Source organism: Oncorhynchus nerka, linkage group LG4, assembly GCF_034236695.1.
Source record: "Oncorhynchus nerka isolate Pitt River linkage group LG4, Oner_Uvic_2.0, whole genome shotgun sequence".
Lineage (NCBI taxonomy): Eukaryota > Metazoa > Chordata > Actinopteri > Salmoniformes > Salmonidae > Oncorhynchus > Oncorhynchus nerka.
Genome location: NC_088399.1, coordinates 70,931,423 through 70,949,484, shown reverse-complemented (window position 1 = coordinate 70,949,484; position 18,062 = coordinate 70,931,423).

Genomic DNA, 18,062 nt, shown 5'->3' with positions numbered 1-18,062 from the left:
CTTTGGGATGTTTCAGAGGAATGATATGGTTAATTTCTTCTGTTTATACAATGAACAAAAATATAAACGCGTCATGCAACAATTTCAAAGATTTTACTGAGTTACAGTTCATATAGGGAAATCAGTCAATTGAAATAAATTCATTTGCCACTAATTTACAGATTTCACATGACGTTGAATAGAGATATGCCTCTGTTGGTCACAGTTTTTTTTAAGGTAGGGGTGTGGATCAGAAAACCAGTCAGTATCTGGTGTGACCAACATTGGCCTCATGTAGCACGTCACATCTCCTTCACATAGAGTTGATCAGGCTGTTGATTGTGGTCTGTGGAATGTTGTCCCATTCCTCTTCAATGGCTGTGCAAAGTTGCTGGATATTGGCAGGAACTGGAAAAGGCTGTCATACACGTCGATCCAGAGCACCCCAAACATGCTCAAATGGTGACATGTCTGGTGACTATTCAGGCAGTTGAAGAACTGCAACATTTTCAGCTTCCAGGAAATGTGTACAGATCCTTGCGACATAGGGCTGTGCACATTGTTGTTAGCACCGGCCTGCTAACTGTGTGAATCGCCGTGTCCCCAGCCAGCCCAACCACTCACTGGACACATATGTTCACTTGGCTGTGCATGTCTCTCTCTCTCTCATGCCCCTCTCCCCTTCCATTACTGTCCTGGTTAGTGACTACTGTCTTATTTCACTGTAGAGCCTCTAGCCCTGCTCAACATGCCTTAACCAACCATGTTGTTCCACCTCCTACATATGTGATGACATCACCTGGTTTAAACGTCTCTAGAGACTATATCTCTCTCATCATTAATCAATGCCTAGGTTTACCGCCAATGTACTCACATCCTACCTTACCTTTGTCTGTACACTATGCCTAGTCTATGCTATCGTTCCCAGAAACCTGCTCCTTTTGCTCTCTGTTCCGAACGTGCTAGACGGCCAGTTCGTATAGCCTTTAGCCTTAACCTTACCCTACCTCTCCTCTGTTCCTCTGGTGATGTAGAGGTTAATCCAGGTCCTGCAGTGCCTAGCTCCACTCCCACTCCCCAGGTGCTCTCATTTGTTGACTTCTGCAACCGTAAATGCCTTGGTTTCATGCATGTTAACATTAGAAGCCTACTCCCTAAGTTTGTTTTACTTACTGCTTTAGCACACTCTGCCAACACAGATGTCTTAGCCGTGTCTGAATCCTGTCTTAGGAAAACCACCAAAAACCTGAAATCTCCATCCCTAACTATAACATTTTCCGCCAAGATAGAACTGCCAAAGGGACGGTGTTGCAATCTACTGTAGAGATAGCCTGCAGAGTTCTGTCTTACTATCCAGGTCTGTACCCAAACAATTTGAGCTTCTACTTCTAAAAATCCACCTTTCCAGAAACAAGTCTCTCACTGTTGCCGCTTGCTATAGACTACCTTCTTCCCCCAGCTGTGCCCTCGACACCATATGTGAATTGATTGCCCCCCATCTATCTGCTGAGCTCGTGCTAGTGGTGACCTAAACTGGGACATGCGTAACACCCCGTCCATCCTACAATCTAAGGTTGATGCCCTCAATCTCACACAAATGATCAATGAACCTACCAGGTACAACCCCAAATTCGTAAACACGGGCACCGTCATAGATATCATCCAAACTAACTCGCCCTCCAAATACACCTCTGCTGTTTTCAATCAAGATCTCAGTGATCACTGCCTCATTGCCTGCATCTGTAATGGGTCTGTGACCAAACGACCACCCCTCATCACTGTCAAACGCTCCCTAAAACACTTCTGCGAGCAGGCCTTTCTAATCGACCTGGCCGGGGTATCCTGGAATGACATTGACCTCATCCCGTCAGTAGAGGATGCCTGGTTATTCTTTAAAAGTGCCTTCCTCACCATCTTAAATAAGCATGCCCCATTCAAAAATTGAAGAACTAGGAATATATAATGTCCTTGGTTCATTCCAGACCTGTCTGCCCTTGACGAGCACAAAAACATCCTTTTGCATTCTGCATTAGCATCGAATAGCCCCCTTGATATGTAACTTTTCAGGGAAGTTAGGATCAAATATACACAGGCAGTGAGGAAAGCTAAGGCTCGCTTTTACCAAACAGAAATGTGCATCCTGTAGCACAAACTCAAAAACGTTTGAGGACACTGTAAAGTCCATGGACAATAAGAGCACCCCCTCTCAGCTGGCCACTGCTCTGAGTCTAGGAAACACTGTCACCACCGATAAATCCACTATAATTTAGAATTTCAATAAGCATTTCTCTACGGCTGGCCATGCTTTCCACCTGGCTACCCCTACCACGGTCAACTGCCAGGCACCCCCCACAGCAACCCGCCAAAGCCCCCAACATTTCTCCTTCACCCAAATCCAGATAGCTGATGTTCTGAAAGGACTGCAAAATCTGGACCCCTACAAATCAGCCGGGCTAGACAATCTGGACCGCCTCGTTCTAAAATTATCTGAAATTATCCCACACCTGCCCGCCCGTACAGCATCACTACTCTGGACGGCTCTGACTTAGAATTTGTGGACACCTACAAATACCTAGGTGTCTGGAAAGACTATAAACTCTCCTTCCAGACTCACATTAAGCATCTCCAATCCAAAATTATATCTAGAATCGGCTTCCTATACCGCAACAAAGCATCCTTCACTCATGCTGCCAAACATATCCTCGTAAAACTGACCGTCCTGCCGATCCTTGACTTCGGCGATGTCATCTATAAAATAGCCTCCAACACTCTACTCAACAAATTGGATGCAGTCTATCACAGTGCCATCCGTTTTGTCACCAAAGCCCCTTGTACCACCCACCACTGCGTCCTGTATCCTCTAGTCGGCTGGCCCTCGCTACATATTCGTCGCCAGACCCACTGGCTCCAGGTCATCTACAAGTCTATGCTAGGTAAAGCCCTGCCTTATCTCAGCTCACTGGTCACCATAGCAGCACCCACTCGTAGCACACGCCCCAGCAGGTATATCTCACTGGTCATCCCCAAAGCTGATTCCTCATTTGGTCGCCTTTCCTTCCAGTTCTCTGCTGCAAATGACTGGAACGAACTGCAAAAATCACTTTAGCTGGAGACTCATATCTCCCTCACTAGCTTTAAGCACCAGCTGTCTGAGCAGCTCACGGATCACTGCACCTGTACATAGCCCATCTGTAGACAGCCCATCTTTCTACCTCATCCCCATACTGTATTTATTTATTTACCTTGCTCCTTTGCACCCCAGTATCTCTACTTGCACAATCATCTTCTGCACATCTACAATTCCAGTGTTTAATTGCTATATTTGTCACGCCCTGACCTTAGAGAGTCTTTTTATTTCTCTATTTGGTTAGGTCACGGTGTGATTTGGGTGGGCATTCTAGTTTTCTATTTCTTTGTTGGCCGGGTATTGTTGGCCGGGTATGGTTCCCAATCGTTGTCTCTGATTGGGGATCATACTTAGGCAGCCTTTTTTCCACCTTTAGTTGTGGGAGCTTGTTTGTGTGTAGTTGCGTTCTGCACTGCATGTAGCTTCACGTTCGGATGTAGTTTGTTATTTTTGTTTCGTGTTCATCTAATAAAATGATGTACGCTTACCACGCTGAACCTTGGCCTAATTCTTGCATCAACGAACGTAGCAATATTGTAATTACTTCGCCACCATGGCCTATTTAATGCCTTAACTCCCATATCTTACCTCATTTGCACTCACTGTATATAGACTTTGTTCTCAACTAGCCTAGCTGGTTAAATAAAGGTGAACTAAAATAAATAATAATAAAAGAAACAGCTCATCTGTAAATAGCCCACCCAATGTACCTACCTCATCCACATATTGTTTTTATTTACTTTTCTGCTCTTTTGCACACCAGTATTTCTACTTGCACATCACCATCTGATCATCTATCACTCCAGTGTTAATCTGCTAAATTGTAATTACTTCGTTACTATGGCCTATTTATTGCTTTACCTCCTCACGCCATTTGCACACACTGTATATCAACTTTATTTTTTCTATTGTGTTATTGACTGTACACTTGTTTATTCCATGTGTAACTCTGCGTTGTTGTTTGTGTTGCACTGCTTTGCTTTATCTTGGCCAGGTCGCAGTTGTAAATGAGAACTTGTTCTCAACCTGCCTACCTGGTTAAATAAAAGTGAAATAAAAATAAAAATGATCATGCTGAAACATGAGGTGATGGCGGCAGATGAATGGCACGATAATGGGACTCAGGATCTCGTCATGGTTTCTCTGTGCACTCAAATTGCCATCGATAAAATTAAATTGTGTTCTTTGTCCGTAGCTTGTGCCTGCTCATACCATAACCCCACCACGGGGCACTCTGTTCACAATATTGACATCAGCAAACCGCTTGCAGCTACCCGGTACAGCTCAAACTGGGATTACTCCGTGAAGAGCACACTTCTCCAGTATGCCAGTGGCCATCGAAGGTGAGCATTTGCCCACTGAAGTTGGATACAATGCTGAACTGCAGTCAGGTCAAGACCCTGGTGATGACGAGCAAGCAGATGAGCTTCCCTGAGATGGTTTCTGACTGTTTGTGAAGAAATTATTTGGTTGTGCAAACCCACTGTTTTATCAGCTATCCGGGTACCTGGTTTCAGACGACCCTGCAGGTGAAGAAGCTGGATGTGGAGGTTTTGGACACGTGGTCTGTAGTTGTGAGGCCGCTTGGACGTACAAATCCTCTAAAACAATGTTAGAGGTGGCATATGATAGAGAAATTAACATTCAATTACCTGGCAACAGCGCTGTTGGACATTCCTACAGTCATCATGCCAATTGCACTCTCCCTCAAAACTTGAGACATCTGTGGCATTGTGTGACAAAACTGCACATTTTAGAGTGGCCTTGTATTGTCCCCAGCACAAGGTGCACCTGTGTAATGATTATGCTGTTTAACCAGCTTTCTGATATGCCACACTTTTTAGGTGGATGGATTATCTTTGCAAATGAGAAATGCTAACTGAAAAGGATGTAGACAAATGTGTTTACAAAATTTGAGAGAAATAGATTTTTGTGTGTATGGAACATTCCTGGGATCTATTATTTAAGCTCATGAAATATGGGACCAACACTTTAAATGTTACAATTAAATATTTGCTTAGTAAAGTCACCTGGACTGTCACACCCTGATCTGGTTCACCTGTCTTTGTGATTGTCTCCACCCCCTTCCAGGTGTCGCCCGTCTTCCCTATTATCCCCTGTGTATTTATACCTGTGTTGTCTGTTTGTCTGTTACCAATTTGTTTTGTTTTGTCAAGCCTACCAATGGTTTCCCTTTGTTCCTGTCTCTCGATTTGTTCCTGTTTTCTAGTATTTCCGGTGTTGACCATTCTGCCTGCCCTGACCCTGAGCCTGCCTGCCATCCTGTACCTTTCCCCCACCTATCTGGATTACTGACCCCTGCCTGTCCTGGACCTGCCTTTTGCCTGTTTGATTAATAAACTGTTGTTAATTCGACGTTGTCTGCATCGTGGTCTTACCTTGAAATGTAATATGGACATTTGGCACGTCCTTACACATTTAGTTGGACATCAGGTGATGTTGAATGTGATTGCTACCTCTCATACTCTAAACCCATTGTTGAGATTGTCCAGAGAGCCTTAAACTGCCATGAAATAGTGGACAGCATCTATCTTTTCATTTTGGTAATTCTCCAGACTAGACCAGAGGTGAATGCCATCACACTGACCATACAGGAGGATAGGATAGGGATAGCTAGGTTTAACATTGCCGTCACATCTGTCAGTGTTGAATTACAAGGTAGAGTGTCTGTCCCAGGGTAGTGTACATATTTAGCACACTTGAGAATAGAGAATGAGTGATTAGTAGTAAGATGCCAGCACTTTTACATAATGTATAGGGGGGTAACTAGCAATGTTTGAAAAAACATTTGGATGAAGGTCATGCTTAAGCGAATAAACTTTTAAAGGGAAAGAAATGGCTACAGTTTACACATTTTTAGGTATTTCATGAAATGTTTTTTTTTAGAAAACTGATGTTTTTTAAGTACCCCTGGGGGTACCTGTTACCCTGTAGAAGATTATGACATAGGGTTTCACACAAGTGTGTTAAAAATATATTTAATCTGTTTACTAACCCTTTTGTAAGTAATACTTATGTTCGATTTTTTTCTAATGTAACCTTTATTTAGCTAGGCAAGTCAGTTAAGAACAAATTCTTATTTACAATGACAGCCTACCCCAGCCAAGCCCTAATCCGGAAGACGCTGGGCCAATTGTGCACCAACCTATAGGACTCCAAATCACAACCGGTTGTGATACAGCCTGGAATTTAACCAGGTCTGTAGTGATGCTACTCGGGAGCCCAACTGCTAAGTCCAGTTGTCTTATTTTTATATTTTATTTTTCTTGTTTAATCATTTTCAAGTATTTAATTAAAATATGGGGGGAAATGGTGTTGCACAAGTCACCATTAATATCCGCACTATGGGGAGATTTTATATAAATTCCCTATTTTTTACAACTTGCACATGTTCTTTCTTTGTTGTTCCTTTTTCATACAATGCATTAGGTACAATTACACTAAATATAATTTGAATACCAGGGGGCTAGTTACCCCCTAGTACCCTATATATTTTTTGTCGATCCATGTTTGAAATGGTAGGCTACAGTAATAGCGTCCTCTTGTGGCTTGTGGCTTGGGTACTTGCTGTGCCCTGCTGGCTCTATGACATTTAGAGCAACAGCAGAGACCATCCATCAAATACATTCATGATTTAAATAAATGTATAAATACTTTACATGATTGAGATTCAAGTTCTAGTTCTGCCCCTAAAGATAGAGATGGGGTTTACCTCAATAGACTAAAGTGGCTTCTTCTCCTCGGCTTCTCTTCAGATGCTGTCCGTCCTGTCAGGAGTGAAAGGGAAGGCGAGGGAGAGGTTTTACACACAACACATTCCCCCCCAGGAGCAGTAGGGGACGCTGATGTTTCATCATGGAATATCTGGCTGAAATAAGGCATGGGAGTGCTAGTAGAGGATGGAAAAATCATAGATTTCTTTACAGCTCGAAAAAAAAATGGGTAAAACTCTCAATGAAATTGTTTTACTCTTTAGCATTTCTTTGAAGAATGTAAAGAAATAATCCTACATGATGGAATACTCAAATAAATCAAGGCAATGATTTTCACGCCCTATTGTGTGGTTTGGTAAGTTAGGGTAGGTAGGTAATACTAGTATATGTTATATCTCAGAAGTCTTTCACAACAGTAGTATCTCTTTTTCCCATTGTTTACCATATTCTTTGAATAAGATCCTTTTAATGTATGACTTCAACGTAGGATTTTCATTAGCTATCTTCTTTTAAATGCCTCCTTGAATTGATTTGTTTGTTAGTACTTTTATTTTATGATGTGAAGAACTTTGTTACTTGTATTGAAAAGCGCTGTACAAATACAGTTATTCTTTTGCAATCTTCTCAAACAGACATCTTCAGGAATCAGGAACGTTTTCTCTGCTCAGGGATCCAACTGAATTATTGACATGAACCTATTCCAAGTTCCAAGCCATTGTCATGCCACAGACCCTATATCATCATTCCTATGCTTCTCTTTGTACCCTATTGGATAGGATGTGGTTCAATTCAAATATGCCCTACTAGACACTGGAGTGACATGCATTTGGATGGAAGAGGAATGCTTTGTCCCATGTGGCTCAGTTGGTAGAGCATGGTGCTTGCAATGCCAGGGTTGTGGGTTTGATTCCCACAGGGGACCAGTATGAAAAATGTATCCACTCAGTATTTACTTTAAGTAGCTCTGCTAAATGACTAAAATGTCAAATGCTTTAGGGATGTTTTTTTTACCTTGTAGCTTCTGGGCAGCAGGAAAGCTGGCTGACTGACTGCTTTTTCCTCAGCTGGCTAACACAACAGGTCTTTGAGTCCATGTGAGTTGACAGTTGACATGGAGAGGCATGACAGGGACGGGCCAAGGGTCAGCTGTAGGCCATGGTCTACCATTGTGTTTTGTCTAGAGCCGGTTCTGAGCATTCCTGACCTCATTCCTGACCTCATTCCTGACCTGGCCCCTTATGTCTTTCTCCTTTAGCAGCATAAGTTTGGAAATGAGTTAAATAAGCCTCGTCCTGGACTAAAATGCTATTTCAATGCAATTCTAACGGTTTTTAGTCATGCAGCTTCATAGTAGCTGCATCAGCTCATTGAGAAATGATGACGCACTGGTTTGGTGAGTGGTGCCCATACAGTATATCTCACACACCACTGTGACACTCTCTTCCTCCTGCCTGTCTGGTCCTTCAAGGCTGTCAGTCTGTCTGAGAGGAACAGAGTGAGGGACTCTTAGGATCGGACACAATGGCCATGCTGTGCGCTCTCTCTTTCTATCTCTCTGTCTCGCCTCTCTGTCACTCCTCTCGGCTCACCTAACGGTCTCTCCTCTCGGTCTGTCTCTTTCAATTCAATTCAATTCAGTAGACTTTATTGACATGGCAAGTTAAATTACTTACATTGTCAAAGTATACATACATCAAAAATGGTTGGACCAACAGCAATAATAATAGTAGTAGTTAAAATGGGATTCCCATTAACAGCAACCACAACAACAAAATGAATGAGAATAATGATACATTAAAGCAACAGTAGTAGACCAGTCTCAACCTGACTGAGAAGACACATGGTATGAAAGCCAAAACAAAACCAAATGGGAAATATTTCATTGCTCTTTTCATTGGCCGGAGGACACATATTTGGCTGCCAAAACTGCACATTTTGGCTTTTCACCATTATATATTCGATTATTTTCTTCATCTTTTATCGTTTCAAATTCTTCGTAGTGAATGATAATCTTGGGAAATAAATAGTCTCTTAGGTCTGAGTATTTGTCACAGTGTAATAGGAAATGCATCTGTCTCTACCTCTCCCCTGGAACAGAGTGAGCACAGCCTGTCCTCTCTGGGCAGTCAGGTTTGCCTGTGGTGACCGGTCTCTCGCCAGACTGCTCACTGAGTCTGTACTTAGTCAGTGTTTTCCTCAATCTGCCACCATGTAATGTCTGTTTGGAGCCAAATAGCATTGAAGTTTACTTAGATTTGTTGTGGTGTCTTTCCAATAGGTCATATATTTTTATTTTTGCTTTGTGATGATTTGGTTGGGCCAGATTTTCTGAGTGCTGTCCTGAGGCTCTATGGGGTTGGTTTGGGTTAGTGAACTGAGCCTCAGAACCAGCTGGCTGAGGGGACTCTTCTCTTGTTTCATCTCTTGACATTGTAGGGCTGTGTGATGTAGGGCTGTGGGATGTTTTAAGGTCACTTGTTTTCAGATGGTTGTAATTTGATGGCTCTTTTTTCGATATGAAAAAGGAGGGGGTATTGGCCCAATTCTGCTCTACATGCATTATTTGGAGTTTTTCTTTGCACTTGCAATACAGTCTTGCAAAACTCTGCAAGCAGTATTTTCGATTGGATGTTTTTGCCATTTGGTAAATTCATTATTAGAGAGCAGACCTCATACTTCACTGCCATTTAGAGCAATTGGTTCTATAATTGATTGCAACATTTCCATTTTAATGTTCCTTTTAATGGCATAGAATGCTCTTCTTGCTTTGTCTCTCAGCTCATTCACAGCCATGTGAAAGCTACCTGTGTTGCTGATATTTAGTCCCGGATACGTGTCGTTTTTGGTGTGTTCTAATAGAACTGTGTCTAAATTCCAGACCTTTTTTGGTATATCACTATATATTTATTTTTTTATGAACCTGTGCAGATGATCTAGGTGCTGCTGTAACTCCTCCTTAGTGGGAGACAGCAGCACCAGGTCATCTGCGTACAGCAGACACTTGATTTCAGTGTTGTGTAGGGTGAGACCAGGTGCTAACAATTCTTCTAATGTTTTTGCCAATTCACTCCACGTCCCTGAGAGAAGAAGTCTGTTTGCTTGTTGCCAATTTTTAGTGTACATTGATTTAATAACGTATGTTTTCTCTCCAATACCACTTACTATTAGTTTATAAAAAATACCTTTTTGCCAAATTGAATCAAATGCTTTCTTGAAGTCTACAAAACAATAGTAGATGTTGCCTTCGTTTTGGTTTACTTGTTGGTCAATTAGAGTGTGCAGGGTGTAAATGTGGTCTGTTGTACGATATAAAATCAAATCCAATCTGGCTTCTCCTCAGGACGTTGTGTTCTTCAATGAAATTACATAGTTTGCTCATTTATGACACTGCAGAGCATTTTCCCCAAGTTGCTGTTAATGCAAATTCCTCTGTAATTACTTGGGTCAAATTTGTCTCAAACTCTATAGATTGGTGTGATCAATCCTTGGTTCCAAATAACAGAGAAAATACCTGCAGTGGGGATAATGTTGAAGAGTTTGTATAAGCCTATTTGAATTTGTAGTCTGTATATTTGATCATTTAATTTAAAATACGATCAGCACCACAGGCCTTTTTGAGTTGGAGAATGCATCGTTTTTCCAATAATTATTCTTCTGTAAGTGGGGTATCCACAGGATTCAATGTAATTTGACTTTTGTTCTTTGTCTTTGACTGCTGATTCAAGGATGTGTAATTTTTCTTGTATATATTTTGGATCTGGGCTCTTTGTTATATTGCTGTAGAGGTTTTGCATATCCCCATTTTGGATAGCCAATTATTCATGAGGTTTGTTTAATTTATAAAAATTCTCCCAGAAGTGGTTTGATTCTATGGATTCCTCAATTACATCCAGTTGATTTCTAATGTGATGTTCCTTTTTTGTTCTTGTGGTGTGTTTGTATTGCTTCAGTGTTTCACCATATTGACTGTGTACATTTTTTGTTGTCTGGTTCTCTGTGTTTTTGATTAAATATATTTCTCAATGACTTTCTTAGATTTTGCAATTATTATCAAACCATTTTTCATGATTTCATATTTTTGGTTTGCTCTTGTTTCTTTAGATGAGCCAATGAGGCTTATTTACACCTTCCTTGCTGTAGGAGAATGTTAACCCTTCTGTTGTCTTAAGGGTCAAAAATGACCCGCCATTACGTTTAACAGCAGAGAAAAACGCCTAAATTACATTTTTTCATTTTGAAATTTTGTGACTTTTCCTAGAGTGACCCCAACATTAGAAAAAATGGAAACTTGCCTTTGTTCATATTTCCATGAACGCTGTACACCACCAGGGTACAAAGATTGTCTTAGGGTCATTTTTGACCCGGTAGATATAAAACACAAAGACACACACACACACAATGAGAAATTGAGATTGTGTACTACTAAATTAATTGATTGAACAAAGCTCAAACTTTCTTGTACATGTGCAGCATCTCCCCTCCACGACCCCAGACTTGACTCAAGTTCACAAACAAAATAAACAACATTTCAGACAAAATAAACATGTCCTGAAAGCATTGTTTACTAATGGGGAATGCAGTCAGAGGCTATGAAGGTGCTGCAGATGACAGTCCCCGCAGTTCTCTCTTTGCTGAAGCCATGAGTGCACGTTTCAGTGCCCAACAGGACGTAGATCAGATTTTTTTCAGATGTCCAGGAGGAACAAGAGAACAATGATTTAGAAGGGGAGGAGGTATCTGAAGAAGAAGATGGGGAAGAATACAACCCAGAGCACGATGCATCATCTTCAGATAAATCCCCTAAACTGAAAGAGAGAAATTTTTATCAAACAGCAAAATAACATGGTCCTTGTCGCCATATGACAACCAGGGCAGAACGGCAGCACAAAATATCGTAAGGATGACCCCAGGGCCCACAAGACATGCAGTTGCTCATGCCCAGGACATCGCCTCAACATTCTACATGTTCATCACACCAGCCATCGAATAAATCATCCTGGAGATCACAAATTTGGAGGGTTTACGTAAATATGGAGACAACTGGAAAAGGATGGATGAGATTGACCTGCGTGCCTACATAGGGCTGCTAATCTTAGCAGGTGTGTTGGTCCCAAGGCGAGGCTACATGTAGCCTCTGGGATGCAGACAGTGGAAGGGCGATTTTCCATGCCCACAATGCCACTGAAAGTCTTTCACACTTTCTCAAGAATGCTACGATTTGATAACCATGAGTCAAGACCTGAAAGACGTGTGAGAGTTAAACTGGTGGCCATAAGAGAGGTCTGGGAGGAGTGGGTGGAGCGTCTGCCGTAGCTCTAAAACCCTGGGCCTGAAGTAACAGTGGATGAGCAACTGGTTCCATTCAGAGGTACATTTGTATTTTCATATACGTAATGTAAGTGATTTTCACTGTTAATTTTATTATATATTGTTGTTATATATTGTTGTAACATCATTGATTTATGTGATTGTTTTCTGTCTACACAGGGAAGCCAACCAGTGGAGGCCCAGAGAAAAACCAGGGGATGCGGGTTGTGCTTAATGTGACAGATGTGACTGAGGGGGTGCAATGTCACATGTGACAATTTCTTCACCTCTTATGAACTCAGCCAGCAGCTCATGAAGAGGAAGATCACCGTAGTTAGAAAGAACAGGCCTGAGATCCTCCCAACAAGGCCTTCTCAGCCTTCACCCCCACCACCACTCTAGTTTCTTACCTCCCAAAGAGAAACAAGAATGTGGTCCTCCTGAGGACACTGCACAAACCGGCTGAGATCAGTGATCGTGAGGACAGGAAGCCATCAACCTGTACTAAAACCACAGCTGCAGGAGGATGACTGCCCGCTGGCCCCTGGTCATCTTCCATAATATCATTGATGTGTCCTAATACAATGCCTTTGTGATATGGAACAAGATCAACTCTACCTGGATGCCTGATAAGTGGAACAAGCGGAGGGTGTTCCTAGAGCAGCTGGGAAAGGCACTTGTAACCCCACACATTCAAAGAAGGGAGCTCCTCCCCACTCAGCAGCCTCTGCAGCGCTTTCGAAAGCTGTTCATTGGGTTGAATCTTGTCCTGATCCACCTGAGGCTGCAGCTAGGGCAGGCTAGAGGAGGAGATGCCAAATCTGCCCCTCAAAGAAGGACTTTAAAACAAATACTAACTGCACATGTGAGAAATAAATCTGCACAGTCCATGCACACTTGCATACTGTCCTACATGTGCTAATTAGAATTGATTGATTTATGTTGTTCAAATTTTTGTTTTGTATCTATCTTATTTTATTTGTATTTATTGTTGTTGTTTGTACTCCTTGTGGGTGGGGCAATGCTTCAAAAAATGGGAGAAGACTAGTATTTTGTAGTTGAAATCCTCATTGTACAGTATATACGAGTATATCACTATATTGCCCAAAAAATTCAAGACTGTTATTGTTTCCCTTCAATAAAATGCATTCAATACTATTTTCTGCACATTTCTGCTAGTTTCTTATGCTTTACAAGTGCTAAAAATGTATGTTTACACCTATGCAGTACTTTCAGCAATAATACTAATAATAATAAACCTCTACTTCAGTAAAGAATACAATTATAACAGATGTTTTGTAATAAAAATTAGTGGTGTCCACTGATTAAATGCAGTCTTTCTGCATTGTGAAGAGGGAAAACCCAGATATTCACAAAGTTTCAATGACAAGTTGTTTCTTCATGCAAATAGATTTGAGGTTCAAAATTAAATTAAGCTGCTTTATTTTAGGGGTTTAGTGAAGGTGGGTCACTTTTTACCCTTACACGGAACCCAAACCGGCTATGCGCGTGCGCCATTGTGCATAAATGTATTTTGTCCCCCCACACCAAACGCGATCACGACACGCAGGTTAAAATATCAAAACTAACTCTGAACCAATTATATTAATTTGGGGACAGGTCAAAAAGCATTAAACATTTATGGCAATTTAGCTAGCTTGCACTTGCTGGCTAATTTGTCCAATTTAGCTAGCTTGCTGTTGCTAGCTAATTTGTCCTTGGATATAAACATTGAGTTGTTATTTTACCTGAAATGCACAAGGTCCTCTACTCCGCTAATGAATCCACACATAAAACGGTCAACCGAATCGTTTCTAGTCATCTCTCCTCCTTCCAGGCTTTTTCATCTCTTGACTTTATATTGCGATTGGCAACTTTCATAAATTAGGTGCATTACTGCCACTGACCTCGTTCGTCTTTCAGTCACCCATGTGGGTATAAGCAATGAGGAGATGGCACGTGGGCATCTGCTTCTATAAACCAATGAGGAGGTGGGAGAGGCAGTACTTGCAGCGTGATCTGCGTCACAAATAGAACTGACTTCTATTTTAGCCCTTGGCAACGCAGACGCTCGTTGGCGTGCGCGAGCAGTGTGGGTGCAATAATTGAATAATATAGATTTCTAAATGTATTTTGCAACGCGATGCACATGCGATGCGAGTGGTGTAGTCAGCCTGTTAGGACAAGGGGTGTATACAAAATGTTAAGACTACTGGCTTTTTTATTGGCTGTTTAGAACCATGTAATTTATTGGGCCTGACTGTGAAAGCACTGAGAGACTCTGGGTTGAGGTCGGTGATAAAGGAGTCTACAGTACTGCTACCAAGGGATGAGCTGTAGGTGTACCTACCAAAAGACTCCCCTCTTAGCCTACCATTGACTATGTACAGAACCAGTGTTCGACAGAGATCCAGGAGCTGTGCTCCATTTTTGTTTTCCACTTTGTCGTAGTTGTTTCTGGGGAGGTATGTGGGGAGGGAAAGGTTGTTGCTTCCTAGTAGGTGTTTGTCCCCATGACTGTAAATAGTGTCTAGTTCTTCTGGTGTTCTACCATTCAGGTCTCCACAGACCAGTACGTTGCCTTGGGCCTGAAAGTGGAGAAACTCTCTTCATTGAAGTAGGGTGACTCTGAGGGGGGAATGTGTGGCACAGATAAATAAAATAAAAATATTTTAAGATAACCTTGTTGATCTTTAACCAGATAAATAATTATCCTGTTTTGATCAATTTGATTGAATGAGTTCAGATTTAGTTCAGATTTATAACATATTAGCATTCCCCCTGAGTCTCTGCCATTTGTGATTCCTTTTAATTTGGTGTATGGTGCGATTATCCCCCTATAACCTAGCGGACAGCCAGTGGAAACATAACCTCTCCACCATGTTTCCTGTAGTACTACAATATCAACATCATCCATTTCTTTCAGGAAGTCTGGGTTTCTGCTCTTTAGGCCAAAAGCAGAGGACTTCATTCCTTGTAAATTCCAACATGCAACGTAAAAATATTTCATAACTGTTTGTTCTTTACTTTCAAAATGAGAAACACTCACAATCCAACAATAACTATTAAAATATTATTTTTCTATTAACATAAACTTGTATTATGCAAATGTGATGCGTTTACAATTTACTCTCAGCAGCCAAGTGGACCCACCAACAGCCTATTTCACTTTGCAGATGGTGTAATTGTTTGCTTTGAGCCGTGTCTATGAATTCATTTGTGTCAATGTTCCAGGGGGCTGAGAGTATGAGAAACATACTTTATTTTACACCTTTTTCCATTTATGTTCTGAGGTTGGACTTCAGCACATATAGCTTGTTAACATGTAGGGCACACCGATTGGTGTCACCTCGTTAGTCACTTTGTCTTACACCTATGCTGGTTACCGTCTCGTTAGTGAGAAGGTGTTTCATCTGTCCTGGCCCAGGTGATATTTAAGAGTGGCTGGCCCAGTGCTCCAGCTGTTTTGATAGATTCAAAGGGTTAACACCTTTAGTTTTTGATTTCTCGACGAACAATCTTTTATCTGATTTTTGCTCCACCTTTTTGGTTTGCTTCTGGTCTTCAAGTTTAGTGTGGGTTTTTCTGTTGTTTGCCTCCAGGGCAAATTTAGTGGACACTCATCGTGGGTGTCTTTTAGGTTCCAGCTTTTTTTGCTAGTCAACTTTCAGTGGACACTGTCTTTTTAAAATCCCACCTGTTTCGTTTTGGTTGTTGGTCAGTGACTATTTGTTGGTTCCTGTCACATCTGCTCCGGCACTTGAGTAGCACTTAAGTAGCACTCTTTTGTGATCAGTCAGCGGGTAGTATTGTTCGTTTCAATGTTAGATGCTTCTCTTTTGTATCGTTCCACGGTTTTTGTGAAATCTTTGACATTTCTGGTTTTCTTGTTGCGGAATGTGATAAGTCAGACTCAAAGCCACGAGGGTAGAACATATTTCAAACGTTGCTTGTTAGGGGGAGGTAGTTGCAGAAACATTAGCTGTTTTTTCACTATTTCGCTCAAACTTGTTTGGAGTGTTAACAGTACAAGTGAACAGTCAATCGAGGGTCCAATGTGAGAGAAGCCACAGCTGTTCATTGTCTCCTACACAATTCTCACTGTGGAAGAGTGTCTATGCTTGTGTGTTCATCGAAGACTTAGAAGTGTGTTTGTCCAGAGGGAACTTAATTTTAAAATGTGTAGGATGCGTTTGTGTGGCTTCTTCCCTGTCTTTATGTCCCTCTGCATCTCTCTAGTGGTAGAGGACTTCCTCATCTAAGTGCTTCCAGGTCAGTGTCATGTTACTTAGTGCAGTGAGTGATTTAGAGGATAAAACACACACACACACGCTAACAAACCCCTTTAGTCAGCTATATCAGTCTGTGGGAGATAGTTGTACTAGCATGTGTCCGCTGGTGTCCAGACACACACAGATGTGGTCAGTGGAGAGTGTGTATCCCCAACCACCTCACACACACTCTGCAATGAATTATACCAAATCACATCTCCTCTCATTCCCTCTGTAATTCTCCCTCCCCTCTGCTTCACTGAATTTAAAACCGATAAGTGGTTGGTTTTCCTGTCACTTCTTTTCCTGAAAAATATTCAGCAGCAGCCTCAGTCTGACAGTTTGCAGATGGAAATAATGATTCTTGGAGACTGTGTGGTTTTGAGTTGGGGGAGTCATTTACTGGTAGCGCTGCAAAAGTAGGCATATGTGAAGTGAATGTGCAGTAGTGAGCACAGTGAGTGATTCTCCTCTTGGATAAAGAGATTCATTAAAGTGATACATACAAAGGGAGATTGTTTTATAAAAAGAGACACAAGATACAGATTCTCCCTAGTCTGAAATGTTCAACCACACACACACACACACACACACACACACACACACACACACACACACACACACACACACACACACACACAGCCTCCCAACCCTCCCCAATACCTTGTCCCAATCTGTGTGTCAGGTTTTCTGTGGTGTAATTAGCCTTTATAACCTGAACCTGCACATTTTACGTTGTGCTGCTCAGGGGGTCTGGGCTGGCACAGCTCTCGACACCCCCTCATACACACACCGCTACCAATGCCCTCTCTCACCCCACAACCGCATGGCTTCCGAAGCTGTGTGGGGTCTGCCAGCATGGGGTAGCTGGAGCACAGGACTGCATGTCGTTAATGAAGGTGTAATAGAGGTGGTCCAGGCTGGGGTCTAATCCAGTCGGTTAAAGGGGCCAGGTAAATGCAGTTAATATCTCTTTTGAGGCGATGCATTGTATGCTGAACTTGGCCTTCGTAAAGATCTTTTCTATTTTGGGGCCATATTCTGACTTGAACTTCAACTCCAAGCTAAGTCAGGCTGTGACCCTGGGTTTCAAATGTATTCACAAAGCGGTTGTTTTAACTCAGACATCACAGCTCATTGAGAGCACTGCAGTCTCTAACTAAATGTTTGCCACATTCTCTCTGTTGCGCAAGGCACCGCAAGCATGAACAAAATTCAGCTCCGTGGTGCCGGAGTGGAAACTATCCAAGACACATTTTTCCCAACAACTCCTCAGAGCTAGAACCAAATGGCTCCATGTGCCAGCTGGCTCTCAGACCCTGACCCCAGCTCTGTGGTGCTCTCGCTGGGGAATCCCACCTACCCGCTCCCCTGGCTCTGTGGACCCGCCAGGCCTCTGCTCCCTGACAGGCAGTTCTAGGAAAACACTATGTTTAATCTGTTCCCTGTAGTCCTCTTCTGTTAGATCAATTTAGGAGAGCCAAGAGGGCTTTGCTGTATTTCCACTAAAATTGAATAATAGTGTAGTGTACTTAAACATACAGTTCAAAGATGAAATAGCCTTAAATGAATTAATAATCACTTTATCTCTTTTATCCCTTGTTCTACATACTTGTCTACAATCAACCAATTCCATGTATTTAT